This window comes from Macadamia integrifolia, unplaced genomic scaffold (assembly GCF_013358625.1).
Source record: "Macadamia integrifolia cultivar HAES 741 unplaced genomic scaffold, SCU_Mint_v3 scaffold1409, whole genome shotgun sequence".
NCBI classification, from domain to species: domain Eukaryota; kingdom Viridiplantae; phylum Streptophyta; class Magnoliopsida; order Proteales; family Proteaceae; genus Macadamia; species Macadamia integrifolia.
Window position 1 is genome coordinate 127,327 of NW_024868192.1, and position 20,499 is coordinate 147,825.

The 20,499-nt window shown below is 42.9% G+C and overlaps 1 long non-coding RNA gene across 3 annotated transcripts; it reads left to right on the plus strand.

Moving 5' to 3' along the window:
• The first annotated feature begins 234 nt into the window (after positions 1-234).
• LOC122063656 lies at positions 235-18,424 on the plus strand. Of its 3 annotated transcripts, XR_006135426.1 has the most exons (9): positions 235-503; positions 7,244-7,389; positions 7,495-8,144; positions 8,223-8,384; positions 8,452-8,791; positions 9,199-9,267; positions 9,341-9,573; positions 17,948-18,016; positions 18,090-18,424. It is a non-coding gene; the product is annotated as an uncharacterized LOC122063656 (long non-coding RNA). The 3 variants fall into 3 exon arrangements; XR_006135425.1 differs by having other exon boundaries at positions 7,495-8,384; XR_006135427.1 differs by having other exon boundaries at positions 7,495-8,384; positions 9,385-9,573.
• The last annotated feature ends 2,075 nt before the right edge of the window (positions 18,425-20,499 follow it).

The following is a 20,499-nucleotide window of genomic DNA, read 5'->3' on the forward strand; positions in this document are numbered from 1 at the left end:
ATCTTTGTTGTGGGACCCACATCCCAACACCTCGGACCTCCATATTTACCTCAATTGTAGGGGTCCACACGTTAACTGTATACCACCTTATTGCTCCATTAGAGGTAGGGCCTACATAGAGTTATTGACGTTTAACCTCATTAGGTTAATTAGGGACACAGCCAAACAAGCCCTAAGGGCTGTGGCTATATAAAGGAAACCCCACCCCCCTTCTCATATCCTGTCCCACAGAATTCGTGGGCAGAAAGAAAAAAAGAAAGGAAGCAAGGGAAGGAAGAAGAAGAAGAAAAGAAGAAGAAGAAGGAAGAAGAGGAAGAAGGAAGGGAAAGGGGTGCGTTGCTGTGGATGTCCCTACAGCTACAGTCATTGAAGGTGCTGCTAAAGGTGGTGTTGCTGCTACCATGTTGCTGCCTGAGGGAACCCTAGGCTGCCAGTGCTACTGCCTCTGCTGTGGGTCTACATGGGAGATGGACAACCACATAGGATGAGCTGTTGTAGTACCGGTGAGTCCTATGTATTGGGAAAAGATAAGATTCCTCACTTACCATGTGAATTTATGGTAGTATAATTCAGTCAACAGAATAGGGATATTATAGAATGAAATTGGGGAAGGGGAATTAGCTTTGGGGACACAACTTAGTTTCCCACAGTTGAAGCCCCAATCTTAGAACCCGAATTGGGACCCAAGTGACTATCGTATTGTTCCAATGAATCTAACACCCTAAATTTTGAAGCAACTGAACCCTAGTGTTATGACTTGATGGATAAGAGGGGTACTGAACTGTATGTTATGAACCTCATTTATACAGCAGTGTAAGAGAGAAACTGGCAAAGTTATTAGCCAAGTAGGAAGGGTAAAGTGGTTCAAAGTTGTGGAAATGGTTCCACACTTGGTAGATTAAGCAAGGCAGAAGTTTAAACTGCTGGGAAGCCCAAAAGAAGGTAACCGACAGGTTATCTGTTGGCAAATCGGCCATTCGGTTTTGGTGGCAGAATGCCAAAAATTGGGCTTTGCCTCTATGGGTCCCACCTCTTTGCAATATAATTCCACCCACTTGTACCCTATGTAAGGGCATATTTAAGAGTTCTAATGCATTAAATTATATACGAAACCATGGAGTCTATGAGTTGTTATTTAATTTTAAGGCTTTATATATAGATATTTTTTGGGTTAAGGGCCAAGCAGATCCTAAGGTCTGTTTTGGGCCATTAAATAGGGCAGGAAGGCGGTTACTATTCACCCCCTTGCTGTTGCATTCGTATGAAACCAAAGAGGATAGAGAGAGGAGAAGAAGGAGGGAGGAAAAGAGGAAGGAAAGAGGGAGGAAGAAGAGGAAGAAAGAGAGGAGTTGCTACTACTACTGCAGTTGCCCCTCTACTGCTGGTACTACTCTTCCCTACCTGCTACCAGTAGAGGAAGAAGGCTACCAAAGGTGCTGCCATGGTTGGGAGGGTGACTGGAGCTAGACAACTACACCTGGGCATCACCTACCATGCCTGCCAACCTAAGAAACCCTAAAGAGGTAATTTACCCTAACTAACCCCAATGATTTTGGCTAGGGTAGAATTCGGCCACAGGTAGGGTTAGTCATAAATTGAAATTGAAAGTGGGAATTTTCCTGTGGGGACTCAATTTAGCCTCCCGCATCAAAAGTCCTAATATTTGGACCCTAATTGAGACCCAATTGACTGTAGGGTTGCCCCTGAAACCCTAGGTCATAGGGCTTTTCCTAATTTGGCTAAATTGACAGTAATTGGGAGTGGGATTGACCTACACATAATCCTAATTTTTCTTAGAAGTGAGTACAAAATTTAGCTGAGATACCCAGGGTGCAAATTGGATAACTTGGAACACAACTGACCCAGTGCTAGGTGTTGGAAACCTAAACCAAACTTGGATAATGGCTTTATAAATTATAAATTATTAAAATAAAGCATGTAGGATAGGAATTGGGTGAAGAAATTGGCTGGAAGAATTCTACTGAGAGAAGGGCAGATATTCTACTGAGAAGGGCCTATTCTGTCAGGGAACCAGCCAACTGGTTTGGCCCTGACAGCATTGTTGTTGAGTCGGATTTTGGTCCCGAAATGCCCGATAGTATGGGAGTGTGTAGCCCTACCTGCCTCGGATATGAGTGTATGGTATGAAAGTATGAATTGTGACCCAAGGTAAAAAAGAAATGCATGGTGTAGAGGATTGAAATTTGGAATGCCAGTGTGGATTCTGGCTGTGCTTGGGAACCTCATGCAAGTGCATTTAGGAGCTAAGGATGTTATAGACAAGTCCATTTACATAATTAGTGACCTAATATTTGTAGGTTAATTCCAATAGTCCAAGAATGGACTTATTAGCTATATAGGTTAGGTGAGTGACCTATATAAGAGTTGGAGTTAAACTGGGATGCTAGCTTGGTCAGTTGGAGGAGATACTGACCTATGATCAGCATAGTCTATACCAGTTGAGTGTGGATTCCGGTATGGGAATTTCAGCTGGGTTATAGGAAGTGAAGTTAATAAATGATTATTAAAATTAACCCCAAATATGAATTGTTTATTTAGGAACCTAAAATACCCAGTGAGGATAGGCGTGATCGGGCATTCAGAGAAAGAGCACCAGATTTGGGTATTAGGTGAGTGGGTGATTATTTTATTTTATGGAGTGTTTCTATATCTTTTGTGTTATGCATACTCATGTGTATAGATTCCTTGTTTTGGATTTATTTTATATAATATATATATACACATGTGGTATGGTTTTACTAAGTTAGATGTGATCGAGGTTTTTTGAATGAATAGTTTGATAGTTGATGGTAATGGTTGTAGTGTTGAGGGTCTGAGACACGGTGTGGTCGAGGTGTGGATTCCAATACCATAGGCTCAGAGGTTAGTTTTACAGCTATGGCCACAGAGATATGATTTGACGCCATGGATGCTATGGATGCATATAGATGCATATGGTTAGGATCACATCCTAGTGCTATAACCAATTGTCAATAGGGATAAGGTATTGGAAAATCCCACTTGGTGGTAGGTTACAGAGAACTATGATGTACTGTATCTTGAGAGGGCACAACATAGTACAACATACTGTACACATGACTGTCAGACAACATATGAGACCGATGATGGTGTGGGATTCTGAGACTATGGCTGTCAAGGGTTACTAATTAGGGATTGGCTGGGGGACCGAGGTTCTTTCTGGGACAAGCTAACTCCTTCTTGCAACTAGCTTTTATCTATGAGGCCCGATGTATTAGGTAGGAGATACCACCTACGTTGCTTATAACACTTATACCAACATATTGAGACTTAGTAACTAGAATGAAAATTAAAATAATAAATAAATCATGTGGATTATATATGGGGCATTTTGGTATGATATGTGAGAGCATATAATGGCATTATGACTTGTGTGTGTGCTTGTGTGCTCATCCCTCATTGGGCTTGCGAAGCTCACCCCTCGTTGATATATGTTTTTAGATGGGAACCAGATTTGAGATGGACAGATGATCAGTATGGTTGTGAGGCTGTGCCTGTAGGACACATTGAAGTTGGATGGGATTATCCATGTATTTGATTAATTAGTACTTTATCTTTGGATTGTAAGGTTTATTGTTGATATTGTAACTTGTGGAGAACTTCATTTTGGGCCTGTATTGTTATTTATCATTATAGATTGATCACCACATTTATGCTTCATATGGACTGTATATGCGTACTCTTGCTATGATAGATATTTGGTTTGATATTACACTGTGTCCGTGATTTGGGGTATGGTACGCTGACTGAGTTGGAAATCTAGTGCCGCATTGTGAGGGTAGCGGCCGGAATTCTTCCCTCTTTTTTCCCTTGGGGGGGGGAAGGAAGAATACTTTGGTGTTCAGCCCTCTCTCCTCTCTTTCTCTTTCTTAGGGAGGGGTGTGTGCTATGTGTGCTTCCACGGGTCCCACACCACCATATCACCACTCGGAGATACATGGGGGCCTATTTTGCAAGAGTGTAGGGGCCATCTTTGAGACGGGTATTTGATGACGGTCCAATATGGGGAATTGGTGTCTTACAAAAGGGGTTTGGAGTCGCCACCTAGGATTATGGGCCTAGGACCCTGGGGTGGGCCCCTTTCCTAAGAAAAGGCCCCGGAAGTTGGTCTGGTCTAGAGACTTAGGGTACGTGTTAGGTTGTAGAGTTTGGAAGGTGTTAGGCACCCAATCTACCCAGTTCAACTGGTCTTCTTACTAGATGCTTTGAGAATGAACATTTTCCACAATTATTCCTATTTCACATGCATGACTAAGTTATCACACATATATACATTAACTGAATTTAATTACTTATGTACACTAAAACAAGGTCAATAAAAGGTTTACATTATGCTAATTCGGGTGAGAGATTATACCTGAGATTGACCCTTGTTTCAGGTCAAGAGGAGTGGACCCCCGGTAGGTGCGGGTATGAACTTTCTTATAGATTCTCCCAGCCCAGGGAAAGATGGTCTTGATTTCTAACTTCCTTTTTTGAGACATACTGGCTATAGTGATTTCCAAATACCTGTGCAGTGGTTCAGCTAGGGAAGAACAATTCCCAAGCAGGTAGTTTGGTAGAATTTCAGCAGAACTTTGGCTAGGGAAGACTAGTTCTGGATTGGGATTTCGACAGAGCTTCAGCTAGAGAAGGCTATTGGAAGGCTAATGCTTAGGTGGCACTCTGGCAGAACTTCCACTAGGGATGGGCTATAGGAGGGCTTAGGCTTAGGTGGCACTCCGGCCGAGCTTCCGTTAGGGAGAGGCTATAGGAGGGCTTAGGCTTAGGTGGCAGTCCGACAGAGCTTCTGCTAGGGAGGGGCTATAGGAGGGTTTAGGCTTAGGTGGCACTTCAGCAGTGCTTCCGCTAGGAAGGGGCTATAGGAGGGCTTAAGAGGCTTGGGAAGGCTTGCAAGAACTTCGAAGGTAGAGGAGAGAGGGGAGAGAGGAGAGGAGTGTCTCCACCAAGGGTGCTCACCAAGTGGGCTCAAGTGTGTTGGAAGTGAGGGTTGGGGTATTTATAGAGTTTTGCGACCAATAGGGTGAAAGAGGGGATTTTTCAACCAATGGGGTGAAATTGGGGATTTTTCAACCAATGGGGTGAAAAAGGTATTTTTTAGCCAATGGGGTGCAGGGGTGGTCGGAAATTTGGGCCACATCTCACACATGAGGCGGGGGCACTGGGACTGGAGGCTAGGGTCCCGGGCACCTGGTGGGGGCGCCTGGCATAGGGCAGGGCCATGAGGGAATATTCCTTTGAATATTCCCTAGAATTTGATTTGATGGTTTTGGAAAGATTCTATCTTCCAAGGATGATTGCGAGGGATACGATGGTCTAATTTTGACGTACTATATATCGTTGGAATCGTGTTTCAAAGTACTATACATCTGTGTGGTCACTTTGGAATGAATTCCTTCGTATATGTGATGTAATAATTTAGCCCTTCTCTTCTCCTGCACAGGGTTCCTAGGGCTTCTGGGTGTATGGGGATTGTTTCGGGGCTGGGATACTTTAGTCAGTTGTCATCTCTATTGATTGGAAGTGAAAGGCTATGTCCACAATCCATGAGTCATTATAGCCGAGGGAGGGTTACAAAATTGGATGTATACAAAATGCCCCTCTTTGGCCGAGGCCTGTGCCACAGCCGAAGGGAAAAGAAAAGAATGACCACAATTTGTCCAGTAGCATGCACTGCCATCATCTTGCTCAAGGGTGACGGAGGTGCAAATGTAATAGGTAATATACTTTAACTATTCAGAGTTTAGAATCTTACCTGATTCATCGGTCGATGCGATTCAGTTCTTGAGCCATCATTTATAAAGAGTTGAGCCCTCCTTGCAGAAGCTGTTAGTATTTGGTTCTTGAGCCATCATTTGCAGAGATTTGATCCTTCCCTACAAAAAATATTAGTATCTGATTTTGTTCTTGCCTCCCTAGGCTGGGTCTTTCGAACCAGTCTAGGCAATTCTTGCCTCCCTAGATTAGGTCTTTCGAACTAGTCTAGGAAATTCTTGTCTCCCTAGACTAGATCTTTTGAACCAGTCTAGGAAATTCTTGTCTCCCTAGACTCGGTCTTTCGAACCAATCTAGGCAATTCTTGTCTCCCTAGGCTAGGTCTTTGGAACCAGTCTAGGCAATTCTTGTCTCCCTAGACTAGGTCTTTCGAACCAGTTTAGGAAATTCTTGTCTCCCTAGGCTAGGTCTTTCAAACCAGTCTAGGCAATTTGTGTCTCCCTAGGCTAGGTCTTTCGAACTAGTCTAGGTAATTATTGTCTCCATAGGCTAGTCTAGGCAATTGGTTTTAGGCCATTTGGGCCATGGGACCGGATATCTTGATCATTGTTTAGATATATAATGAATCTGGACCCCTTAGGACCGATGCAAATGATTGCAGGTCTCTGGGGCTGGTGTAACAATTTGATCTTTGATCTTGAGATTTGATTCTTGACTTGATTCTTGATTCTGAAATTTTGCTTCTTGATTTGGATTTTGATTTTTGACCTTTGACTTTTGATTTTTGAAACTTGAGATTTGATTTTTGTTCTTTGGATTTTTGATTTTTTTTTATTCTTGAGATTTTTTATTTTTGATTTTTGGATTTTTGATTTCTTGACTCTTGGGTTTTTGATTTCTTGATTTTTTGAATTTCGGGTTCTTAATTCTTAAGATTTGATCTTGAGATTTGATTCTTGACTTTCTGATCTTTGATCTTTGAGATTTGATTCTTGAATTGAATTTGGAACTTTGAATTTGATTTAAATCTTGACTTGAATTTGAATCTTAACTTAACTTTGAAATTTGAATTTTGAGTTTTGAATCTTTGAGTGAGAGATTTTTTATTTATTGTTTATTTTTTTATGAAATTTGAAATTTGGTGGGAATTTCCACCATTTTTTTTTTGTGTGTGTGGAGGTAGAAAATGGTCCCCCCCCTCCTCATCTGACTCACTTCTCACTTTTGATTTTCCGAGTTTTCTGAGCTCTGAGCGAGTTTTCAATGAGTTAGCCTAAATCCTTCAGAGTTCCTTAAAGCTCTTCGAAGTTCTTTGACATCCTTCAAAAATCTTTTGAAGTTCTTCGGAGTTCTTCATCCATTCTTCGAAGTTCTTGCGTGGGAGCATTTTGGTAAATTTGAAATATTTTTCGGTCTTTCTTGTAATTTTCAAAGTTCTTTTGGCTTTTTTACAATTTCTAAAGTTCTTTGGTCTTTTCTGTAATTTCAGAATCTCATGGAGAGACCGACGAAGAGGACCCACAGAGGTCGTATGCTCGTGAGCATAGTAGGGTGTGACCCTTTAGTTGAGGGGGGCATGGGACAGACACTCAGGGTACCCAGTGGCATATCTGCAATTCCGTGTGGGACACCCTGGTAAGTCATCTTTGCTCTTCCCTTGTTTATTATTTTTGGAAATTCCTTCTTTTTTTTTCATTATTATTATTATTATTATTATTATTATTATTATTATTATTTTAGGTGCCCTCTAGGGGCGGGCCCCCAGCATCGGCCAGATATGGACACCCCAACACTGTCTAGTTGTGGTATAAGATACTTGCTCCAAGGGTTATACGTTTGGTCAACAATACCTACCTGTGCCACTTGGCTCGTATGGAGACGAAGAAGCTAGATCTTGAATTGATTAGAGGGATCATCGAGCGATGGGGGCCCAGCACTCACTCCTCCATATTCCCATTGGGGAGATCACCGTCACTCCCTTTTGCTTCTATGCAGTGATGGGCATTCCCTTCGGTAGTAGAACCCTGATTTTGCCTGACACCATGGAGGCAGATGATTTCCTGGACTTGACTGGGATCACCATTTCTGAAAGCCAAAAGTTTATTGCACTGAGCAAGTTTGAGATTCACTGAGGGGATGCATCCTGAGGGGGACTGAACCCTATAGAGCTCATCCAGGTAGTTCACTCCTTTCTTTTGTTTGCTGTGGGACAGTGCCTTTTCAGTGATCTCAAGGGTAGAGTGGATGTTCATGTGGTGGCCCTCTTCTAAGACCTTGGTGCGGTAGATTCCCTGGATTGGAGTGGGGCAGCCTATGCGTATCTATTGTAGACACTCGATCTCTTAGCCTATGGGGATTGTGGCCTTAAGGGAGCGGGCTACATCATTCAGGTAATCCCCTTTCCATATGTCTTTCCTTTCATCAAGCATGTATCTTTATAAACTTATCGTCCTGATCTCCTAAATCAGCCCTGGTCCTATGAGCATCTGGGGCTTATGCTCCCCCTACTAGGCGACCCATTGGCATCCCCTTTCCTAGCGACCACGAAGTGGGGAGATAGCCGCACACGAAAGGGCTGATCTCCTCCTCCAGGGACCATCGCTCGTTCCCTTTTGAGCGAGATATATGAGGTGAGTCCTTCTTGCTTTTGAGTTTTCCTTATACTTTGTGCTGTACTTACCATTTCTGAATTTGCAGGTTACTTGGAGACCCTTCCAACATCTTAAGTTTTCTGTTAGAGCAGAGACAGAGAGAGCTGCACTTTCAACCCGGTGGAGGGTGCTGCTTCCAGGCCTTGAGGGGCAAGTATGGTATTTGGGGGAGCAATTTACTCCCCAGTGGTCCAATCCTGAGCAGCGCGTCCCCCCTTGTTTTCCTCCTCCTACCATGCACCATACAAAGCTGATTCCTGTGGCTAAGGTCGAGGAACTGGTCAAAGGAGTATGAGACGATAGCTTCTTAATTATGATGGGGGATTACAAGTCCTTTTTAGATGAGGAGATTGTCTGTGTTCCTTTGGGTCCCCACAGGTCCTGTGGTATGTGCTTCTTTTCCACTACTGTGTATATTCTTCACATATCTTTCTTTCTTCTCTTTTTTATTTTATTTATTTTTTTATTATTCTTTTATCGTTGTAGTGGAGGACATGTCCTATGATTCCCCTCTCTAGCGGTCAATCACGACTAGGTGTTGTTGGTTCTTCCCATGCTGAGTCTTCTATTGCCGCTACTGGGCTTGTCCATAATATGGCCACCATCCCTTTCCTTGACTTTCCTGGTTGGTCCTACCTAGATGCGACCAACCCCCGTATCTCGAGAGTTATAGGATGTAGGCTAGACCAGGATGCTTCCCTCTGCTTGCCCATCCAATATGATTGTGTAAGTGCCCAAACATTCTTCATATCATTGCTCCTTCTTCCTTTTCTGCTGACATGGTCCTTCTCAGGTGTCGCTGGAAGCCTATGCCAAAATTCGGCAGATGCATCAGGGCCTCTGTGACGAGCTATTCTCAAGGGTACCATCTTTTCCTTTGACTTGATTTTCTTTTATCACTTTCTCTTATCCTACCCATCTCTTGTACTCTCTAGGATGGACAGATTTCTTCCTTGACGGGACAGATTGGCTCTTACAGGGAGTAGATAAGTTCTCAGAGGGATCCAATCGGTTCTCAAAGGGAGCTACTCGCCCATCAAGCTACACATATTGAGGACCTCATGGCACGGTTGGCAAACAATGGTTGACACCCAATGTTGGCTCGATGCTTTCCATGGATGGCACATATGATGAAGCTACTCCTTAGGGGTCTATTGCTATTATTCCTGTAAGACATAGACATTGTTTTTTATGTTTTTGTTTTGTTTTGTTTTGTTATTTATTTATTTATTTATTTTTTTTTAATCTTTTGTATGGCCAAACTTGGCACTTTATTTTGGGAATGAAAACTTTGCTATTATTATTGAAAATCTTTCTTGAGTTCATGAGTTCAAAGCATGATTAATTTCACAATTCAAATCTTATTAGAATAACTGAAATAACACGAAATTCCAAATATCTCCTCACTACATCAAATGGGGAATGACCTTTTTAAACCATTTCCATAAGGATGGAGGGTGCCCTATGAGTCACATAGTGAGCCAACATGCAAAACAAATTAGCATCTTACAATCTCTGCCGATGGGCTCTTCCTAATGACAAGTACTTGGTGAAGAATTTGGCCACCTTGAAAATGTCATTCTTCCCATATCTGATGAATTACTTCATTTCCTCTTTCCCTCATGCGAAGAAGCTTTGGATTTCTTCTGAATAATCCTTCTTTAAAGAAGATTGAAACATCCTACCTTTGGGTGGGGAGAGTATGCAAATCTATTGGAGTAAGTGATGATGTTGCTTCATGTATCCAACGTGTTCATAGATTCCAACAGCCCTAGTGCCTCAATGTCCAAGATCACATCCAAAGAATCCATGATTTTTTTTTCTTTGCATAACCATCACAAACAAAGGAGAGAGATGAATTTTTCTTTTCTTCTTTTTTATTCAAAAGGATACTCATTAACTACTAATACAACCAAACTTTTACCACTGTTGCATCAAGCTTTCATTTTTTGTTTTTTACTAATCAAGGGTGGGGAATGAACTGGCCTTGATTACTAGTTCCAGGTGGCAACTTTTGGGATGATGAAATTCTGGATAAGAATTTGAAGGACCACAGGTGAATGACAAATACCTAGTGGCCAAATATGCCAAGTGGCAATTCTTAGGGGACACAAACTATGATGATCTTTTTAGATACCTTAATTATTAATTTGGGAACCTTCCAATTGCCCGAAGGTTGTTAAGACCACACTTGCGTATGTCAAGATGTCTACATATCCCTTAAGAGCAATCAGGTCTAGCATAGTTCAAGTTGTTCGCCCTTTCAAACATAATATCTCTTGAGTTGATCCATGCCGAGTAGCCTGGACGCTTCTTCGCTATTGAGATCCACAAGTCTCACAGCTTTCCCTGGAAATATTTCTTTGACAAGAAATGGGTCCCTCCAGTTTGGCCTAAACTTTCTTTTGGGGTCATAAATAAGAGCCCTTTGTTCACCTTCTTCTGTGTGACAGAGTCTAACACACTTGTTGAATGCTCTAGCCATCCTCAATTGATACTTCCTCAGATTATCCATAGCCTTCATACAACTTTCATCTAGAAAGTTGAGCTCAGAGTGTGTGCGTGTCTATCTAGGCAATCCCTCGTTTAGTCCCACATCCTTTAGGTACTTGTTTGTCCAAAAGCACCCTAAGAGTTGGTACCAAGATCTCCATTGGTAATACTGCTTCCACCCCATATACCAAAGAAAGAAGTTTCCCCAGTCGAGGATCGTATAGAAGTCCAATGTGCCCACAAAGCAAGTGGCAACTTCTCTGCCCAATCCTTGCGAGCCTCCGCCATTTTTTCTTTTCTTTTCTCTTTTTTTTTTTTTTGAAGTATGGCTTTGATATTCTTGTCGGCTGCTTCCAGTACCCCATTTAGCTAGTGGCCTGTAGGTGATAGACCCGTGCCTCTAGATGCTTTGCCTTAGAAATGGGATCCTTGATCCGAGATTGGTTCATGTAGCTGATAAATTACCCCCAGCATCTTTTAATCCAAAGGGCATCACCTTGTAGTAATAGGTTCCCCATGGATAGGTGAAGGCTATCTTCTTTTGATCTCCTGGCCACGTGCTCACTTGATTGTATCCTGATGGCAACAAGGCATGCCCCGCTGTATTGTCGACCAATACATTAAATCATCTTTTGGGCTTACTTTGTTTAGATCCTAGGAATCAACATATATGCGCATCATACCATCTTTCTTAGGAACTGGCATGATGTCAGAAAACCATTGGGGGTACTCCACTACTTGTAGAAATCCATCATTCGACTATTTCATGATCTCTTCTCTAATCTTTTCACTCCATTCCAGACGCATTCTTCTGAGCTTTTGCTTGATCGGCTTTACCCCTGGGTATGTTGGAAAATGATGTTGCACAATGTTGTGGTCTATCCAAGGCATATTAAAGACTTCGGCTAACTCTTTCAAAAGACTAATCATCTGCTCCGCTTCTTGCTTATCCAGGGTGGTACTAATTTTGACCTCCCAAGGTCATTAGTTGGTTCCCAAATTAATAACCCGGGTATCCTCATGGATGGGTTAGGCTTTCTTTGGTTTGCATTGTTTTATTAAGTTGTGGTATTTATTAAGATCATCATAAAAAAAAAGGGGCAAGTCGTAATCAGAATAAAAAATTTCATTCATGAAAGAGGGAGTAACAGACTCGGTAGACTTTGGGCTTTCCTTAAGAGGGAAAGCATACATAATCATAAATAGGGGACTCAGCAATGACTCGACAACAGACTCAATGACTGACTTGACGCTCAATTTGATGCTTTTATCAGTGGTATCTAGGTTGGTTGACTTAATAGCATGAGTAAAATTAAAGTTTTCTCCAATGCTTGTCCAGTTTAGGAGAAGCTCAACGGACTGATGGATAAGCAGGTGTGACAATGGGCCTTCTTCTTCTTCAAGGGTGGTCACAACTATCTCTTCAGTAGTTCTGCAATTGCTTTCTTCTTCTTTTAACTGCCTGCTTATAAGTTGGCCGATCTCTCCCTCACTGGGTTCTCCTCATTGCCATCCAATTCCCCTGTACCAGATGTTCGTACTATTCAGAATGTATTGACTACAATGTCTCCATAGGATCTGACTTTGTTTCCTAAGCTTGAAGTTTGACTATACCGGACTCATCATCCTTGGTGTTGCTCCCTATGAGATTGATGGAACTCCCCTACTACTAATGCCATTACTGCTCTCAGAAGATCATCTATGACTCCTTCAGCTACTTTTGGATCCTCCTTTAGAGGTGGGGTTTCCCGAATCAATGGTGTAGGATTAGTCTCTTGATCCTCCCCCAGAAGATTCACTGAATCAGTTGATAAAGTTATCTCTGGAAATTTTAGCAATATAAGCATATCCTTCCAACTGTACCTGCCAATCCATCCTTCTTTTGGATTTGATGGTTTGTCTATCGACCCAAATGATGTGTGGGTGATGAGGGATATGGAGTGAGTGATATAACAGGGATGTGATGTAGGAAATAGGGTATTCTGATGAAGGTAGTGGATGATAGGATGATAAAGGGGTTCCTATTTTCTGGTGATATGGTGAGAAAGAGGACAATGGTGAAAGCGGGTGGTATGAGGTGGTGGGTTCTTCTTCTCGGGTCGGTGAGGAAGGAGGGAAGGCGGTGTGAGTGTAGTGGCCAGAAAAGACCTTTCCCCTTTGTGGGGGGTAAAGAGACTTGCATTCGGTCCTCTCTCCTCTCTTTCTCTTTCTTAGGGGGTGTCATGTGTGCTTACTAGCGGGCCCCACACCGTCGTACCATCGTTCAAAGATACATGGGGACCTATTTTTGTAGGAGTATAAAGGACGTCATTGAGACGGGTATTTGATGATGGTCCAATATAGGGGATTGGGATCATACAAAAGGGGTTTGGAGTTGCCACCTAGGATTATGGGCCTAGGACCCTGGGGTGGGCCCAATTCCTAAGAAAAGGGCTCGAAAGTTGGTCTGGTCTAGAGATTTAGGGTACCTGTCAGGTTGTAGAGTTGGGAAGGTGTTAGGCACCCAATCTACCTGGTTCAACCGATCTTCCTACTAGATGCTTTGAGAACAAACATTTTCCACAATTATTCCTATTCCGCATGCATGGCTAAGTTATCACACATATATACATTAACTAAATTTAATTAATTATGTACACTAAAACAAGGTCAATAAAAGTCTACATTATGCTAATTTGGGTGAGAGATTATACTTGAGCTTAACCCCTGTTTCGGGTTAAGAGGGGTGGACCTTCGATTAGTGTTGGTACAAAGTTTCTTATGGATTCTCCTGACTCATGGGAAAATGGTCTTGACTTTCGACTTCCTTTTTTGAGAGATGCTGACTATGGTAATATTCAGACAGAGTTTCAGCTAGGAACGGGTACTTTCAAATTTGAATTTTGACAGAGCTTCAGTTAGGTAAGGCTACTTCCGGGCTTAGGCTGAGGTGTCACTTCGGCAGCGCTTCATATAGGGAGGGGCTACTTTTGGATTTTGGCTGAGGTGGCACTCCGATAGAGCTTCCATTGGGGATAGGCTATGGGAGGGCTAGCCTAAGGTGGAGCTCCGATAGAGATTCCACTGGGGATAGGCTATGGGAGGGATATGATGAGGTGGCACTCCGATAGAGCTTCTGTTAGGAATAGGCTATGGGAGGGTTATGATGAGGTGGCACTTCGACAGAGCTTTTGCTGGAGATAGGTTATGGGAGGGGTATGATGAGGTGGCACTTTGGTAGAGCTTCTATTAGGAATAGGCTATGGGAAGGCTATGCTAAGGCTTGAAGAAATTCAAATGATTAAGGAACTTCGAAGGCCTGAAGAACACTTCGAATTTATGAAGATTGCTTCGAAGACTTGAAGAACCTTAAAGGGGGGTAACAAGGATAGAGTTTCTCCTACAAGGGATGCTCACTCTTGGAAAATTTTGGATGATTGAAGAACTTCAAAGGCCTAAAGAACACTTCAAATCTTATGAAGATCGCTTCGAAGACTTGAAGAACTTCAAAGGGGGGGAGGAGAGAGGGTAGAGCTTCTCTACAAACGATGCTTACTAGGAGCTTGAGTGTAAAATATGGGGTATTTATAGATGTTTTGGCCAATGGGGGGGAAATGGAGATTTTCTTGGCCAAGGGGGTAAAAAAATAGATTTTCTTAGTCAATGGGATAAAAAAGTAGATTTTTAGGCCAATGGGGTGAAAGATGAATTTTCTTAGCCAATAGGATGAAAAGATGCTTTTCTTAGCCAATAAGGTGAAAAGATGCTTTTCTTAGCCAATGGGGTGAAGGAAGTGATTTTTTGGCCAATGAGGGAAAAAGATGATTTTTTAGCCAACAGAGTGAAAATGATGCTTTTTTTGCCAATAGGAGGTCATGGTGTAGGGTATGCCAGCGGGGGTGCAGAGTACGCGAGAAAGTGAAAAGGGAATCTCATCAAAAATCTGATCATTGGAGTGAGGGGGTCAGTCACTGGTAAGAATGTGCGGGTGAGCACGGGGCCACATGCACAATAAGCGGGGGCACTTGCACATAGGCGGGGGTGCTAGCAAGTAGGCAGGGGTGTGCGCGGTGGGTCGGGCCGTGTGGGGGGGGCTATGGGACTCGAGGCACATATGGGTAGGGTTTGGGTACTTGTATGGGTGGGGTTTGAGTGCTCATGGGAAGGTGTGGGTGCTTTCCTGGGCGGGTTTTGGGTGCTCATGGGAAGGTGTGGGTGCTTGCATGGGCGGGTTTGAGTCCTCATGGCAAGGTGTGGGTGTGTATAGTGTATCTTCTAGGAATGATTGTGGGAGATCTGATGGTTTGATTTTGACACACCATATATCGTTGGAATCGTGATTCCAGGTACTATGCATCTGTATAGTCGCTTTGGACCGGATTCCTTCATATATGAGAATTCATAATTGGACCCTTCTTTCTCTCACACGGGATTTCTAGGGTTTTTAGGTGAGTATGGAATGCTTCTGGGTTGGGTTACCTCAGTCAGTTGTCATCTCTGTCAATCAAAAGTGAGAGGTCATGTCCACAATCCATAAGTCATCATAGTCAGGGGAGGGTGAAAAAATTGGGTGTCTACAGAATGCCCCTCTTTTGCCGAGACCTATACCAACAGTCGAAGGGCAAAGAAAAGAATGACCACATTTTATCATCCAGAGTATGTACTGCCATCATCTTGCTATATATGGAGGTGCAAATACAACATGTAATATCTTTTAACTACTCAAAGTTTAAGATCTCACCTGGGCCGTCAATTATAGGAAAGAAATTTGGTTCTCTTTCAATACTGCAAAAGATGTCAGTACTTGTCTCCCTAAGCTGGATCTTTCGAATCGGTCTAGGCTATCTGGTCTCCAGGTTGGGCCTTTCGAACTAATCTGGGTTATTTGGTCTTCAGGCTAGGTCTTTCAAATCAATCTGGGCTATCTGGTCTTTAGGCTGGGTTTTTAGTACCAGTCTGGGCTATTTGGTCTCCAGGCTGTGTTTTTTAAACCAGTTTGGGCTATCTAGTCTCTAGGGTGGGTTTTTCGAACCAGTCTGGGCTATCTGGTCTCCAGGCTGGGTCTTTTGAACCAATTTGGGCTATCTGATCTCCAAGCTGGGTCTTTTGAACCAGTTAAAGCTATTTGGTCTCTAGGCTGGGTCTTTTGAACTAGTTTGGGCTATCTAGTCTCTAGGATGAAACCAGTCTAGGCTATCTGGTCTCCAAGCTGGGTTTTTTGAACCAGTTCGGGCTATCTGGTCTCTAGGTTGGTTTTTTTGAACTAGTCTGGGATATCTAGTCTCTAGGCTGGGTTTTTTTGAACCGATTTGGGGTCTCCAGGTTGGTTTTTTCTAACCAGTCTGGGCTATTTGGCTCAAGGCTAGGTTTTTTTGAACTAGTTTAGGCTACCTGGTCTCCAGGCTAGGTTTTTCGAACCAGTCTAGGAAAAAATTGGTCTTAGGCCGCTTGGTCTAGGCACCCCATGAGGACAGGCCTCCCACATTGGCGTGGTACGACCATCCCAACACAGTCCGGGAGTGGTACTAGGTACTTCCCTACAGGGTTAGACGTATCGTGGATTGATCGTACCTGAGCCTCTTGGCCATGTTAGAGACCAAAAAGTTCAATCCCGGGTTGGTGGGAGGACTGATCGAGTGATCGTGGCCGAACACCCATTCCTTTCATCTTCCCCTAGGTGAGATCACTGTTACGCCTTGACGGGTATGCCATTTGGGAGTAGACACTTGATGCTGCTTGAGACAATTGAGGCAGGGGATTTCATGGATTTGACCAGGATTGCCATTTTTACTGATCAACCATCTATCTGCTTGGGTGATATTTCAGTCGTTGGTGGAGACACGATCTGAGAGTAAATCCTGATACAATCCTACAGTTGGCTCATTCCTTCCTTATGTTTGATGTGGGGAAGTGGCTCTTTAGCACCCTCCAAGGGGGGATAGATATCTGTATGGATACTCTTTTTGGGGACCTCAGGGTGGTGGACTCTTGGGACTGGGGTAGGGCAACTTATGCATACCTGCTGCAGACACTTGATCTTTTATCATATGGAGACCGTGGCCTCAAGGGAGCAGGCTACATTTTCCAGGTAATCACCTAATCATACATCTTTCCTTTCATTTGGTTGGATCTTCTTATCTTGATTTTTCCAAATCAACCCTAGTGTTATGAGCATCTGGGGATTATGGCACCCATACTGAGGGACCCACAAGATGGGGAGATAGTCAAATTCTTAGGCACCGATGCCCTCCTCTAGAGACCACCGCTCATTCTCTTAAACGAGCTTACTGTGATAAATCATATTTGGGCTCTGAATTTTCTTTCACCTTGTGTTGTACTCACTGCTTCTGAACCTGTAGGTCACGTGGAGACCTTTTTGGCACCTTGGGTTCCTAGTTACTGAGGAGACTACTCGGGAAAGACACTTGACTGAGAACAGAGTCTTGTTTAGGGGTCTTTGGGGCCACGCCTGGTATCTAGGGGAGCAGGTCACTTTTTAGTGGTCTAGTGTGGATCTGCGCTTTCCTTTTTGCCCTCCTCCTCCCACTATGCATCATCCAGAGCTCATTCTCGAGGACCGGGTTGAAGAACTGGCCGAAGGAGTATAGGATGACTCTTTCTTAGACATGGGTGAAGATTATAAGGCCTTCCTTGAGAAGGAGACAATATACATCCCCCCTTGGTCCCACAGGCCCAATGGTATGTTCTCCTTCTTGAGTGTTCTTTTCATATTTCAAATCATTTTTTTTTATTAATGTTCTTTTAGTGGGGGACACGCCCTGCGACCCCTTCTTCTATTCAGCCGCAACCGAGTGTTGCCTGTCCCTCCTTCGCTGGACCTTCCACTGCTATAGGTGGATCTTATAATATGGCCACCATCCCTTTTCCTAGCTTCCTTGGTAGGTTTTATCCTGATGTAACCAACCCCGATGTCCTGATGCTTCTTCTAGAACAAAGATTGGACAGAGACGGCTCTCTTGGATTGCCAATCTCTTATGACTTTGTGAGTGCTCAAACATTTTTCATCTTATTGTCCTTTAACTTCTTTTGGCTGACATGTTCATTATCAGGTGTCTCTGGAGGCTTATGCAAAGATCATATGAATTCATCAGGGCTTCTATGATGAACTGCTTCTTCAGGTATCATCCTTTCCTTATCCTGATACTTTTTTCATCATTTTCTCTTATTTTGACCATTTCTCGTATTCCCTAGGGTGGAAAGAATGTTTCTTTGAGGGGACAGGTTAAATCTCAGAAGGAAGTGATCACTCGGCAAGCTGCTCAGATTCTGGACCTCACGATAAGAATGGAAAAATTCACGTTTGGCACCTGGTGACTCTTCGATGTTCCCTGTGGATGACCCTGAGTATGGATCGGATGAGGACGCCGCTTCCTAGAGACCTGTTCCTGTTGTTCCTGCAAAACACAAATATTGCTTTTATCCTTTTTCTTTGTCCCTCCCCATGTTCATTATTTTTTTTTTTTTACCTCTTGTATTGCTAGGCTTGACATTTTATTTTAGAATGAACATTTATCTTTTAGCACTGAGTTTATGAGTTTGAATTTTAAGGCATGATCAATCCCACAGCTCAAGTCTTCATTAGAATAACCGGAATAATGTGAAAATTTAAATGTCACTTTACTTTACTGCTAAGTGAATTACACAGAATGGAAATAGATTTCCTAACAAGGATAGGTAGGCAACAATGTGGGGAGACAACTCTTAGGGTAGGTAGAAGTTCACCAACTCCTCTGGGTCCTCCACTTCTAGTCCATATTGTTAGCTGATGTAAGTGGACAAGTAAAAGGATGTATGAGTCAATCCCATCAACTTAATGTAGTTACATCCAGGGGTCTTCATTAGAAAATCATCTTGTGGCCACTATGGGCATCTCCATGCAATATCCCGTGTAGTTCTTCCTTGTAGGTACTCTTCCTAATCAACGATGAGCTTGAATTACTCTTATCTTGGTAGCAAAAAACTCCGAGTTCGCATCCATTTAACGGCATGGTCAGTTTCAGTTTCTCACGTAACCAAAGTTGGAACATAGCCGGACTTCCTTGATAATGATCAATTCCAAGTCTGTGGTTGTGGCTCATGTCATCAAATCCCTTAAGTGTCTTTGCAAGGACCATGGGAATGATAGCATCTCCTTTTTTCATTTGCTTTACCACCTCTATCAAAACAAGTGGTGCACCACGTTCGGGAGTTTAGAGAGCATAGCGAGCTATCATGCAAAATAGATAAGAATCCTGTGATCTTTGCTAATGGATTCCTCCCAGTGATAGATACCGGGTGAAGATCCTAGCCACCTTCAAAATGTTAATTTCCCATATCTAATAAACTGCTTCATTTCCTCCTTTTCCCATCTGAAGAAGCCTTGAATTTCCTCTGGCTAATCTTTCTTCAAAGATGGTTGAATCAACTTGTCTTTAGGTGGAGATAGCATACAAACTCAAAATACTTCGAGAGTCGGGTAGATCTCCACTATCCCAAATCGAAAAACATGAAGATCAGTATCCTAGTGTTGAGGCACCTATCAGAGTAAGTTGTGATGTAGTTTTAGGCACCCGATCAGACTGAGCATTGACATACTCATAGATTCTAGTAGTCCTAGTGCCGTAATGTTTATGTCCAAGGTCGATTTTCTCAATGTCTCGTCCAAAGAGTCTATGACCTTCCCTGCAACCATCATAAATAAAGAGGAGATGTGATTTTCAAAGTATCACTCATTAGCTACTGACACAACCACACCTTTACCACTATTACATCAAGTTCTTTTTTTTTTTCGACTAATCAAAGGTGGGGAATGAACTAGCCTTGATATACTAGTGCCGGGTGGCAATTTTTAGGGGATGGAATTCTGGATAAGAGTTTGGAGGACCATAGGCAGATGACGGATACCTAATGGCCTTGCATGCCAAATGGCGATTCTTGGGGGACACAAGCTATGATGATCTTTCTAGATACCTTGATTATTAATCTGAACCAATTTATTGCCTTGATATTGTTGAGACCGCACTTGCACATGTCAAGTTGCCTACGTATCCCTTGAGAGGAATCAGGTCTAGCATAGTTCGGGCTATTCACCCTTTCAGACATAATATCTCTTGAGTTGATTCATTTTGACCAGTTCGGATATTTCTTCGCCATTGGGGTCTATAAGCTTCATAGCCTTGCATGGTAGAATTTCCTTGACAGTGAATGGGCCACTCCAGTTGGGCCTGAATTTTCCTCTTGGGTCATGAATTGGGGCTCTTTGTTCTCTAAGAACAAGCTCACCTCTATGAGATGGGGTTTCACATTATTGTTAAAGGCCCTTGCCATTCTTAGTTGATATTTCCTCAGACTATCCATGGCCTTCATTCATCTTTCATCGAGAAAATTGAGCTCGTTATGTCTAGCCTTCACCTATTCTCCTTTAGGTATCTGACTATCCAGGAGCACCCTTAAGGATGGTATTAGGATTTCCACGGATAGAACCGCCTTAACCCCATATATCAAGGAAAAAGGAGTTGCCCCTGTCAAGGATCATACAGAAGTCCGATATGCCCATAAAGCAAGTGGCAACTTATCCGCCCAATCCTTGTGTGTTTCAGCCATTTTCTGTAGGATGACCTTA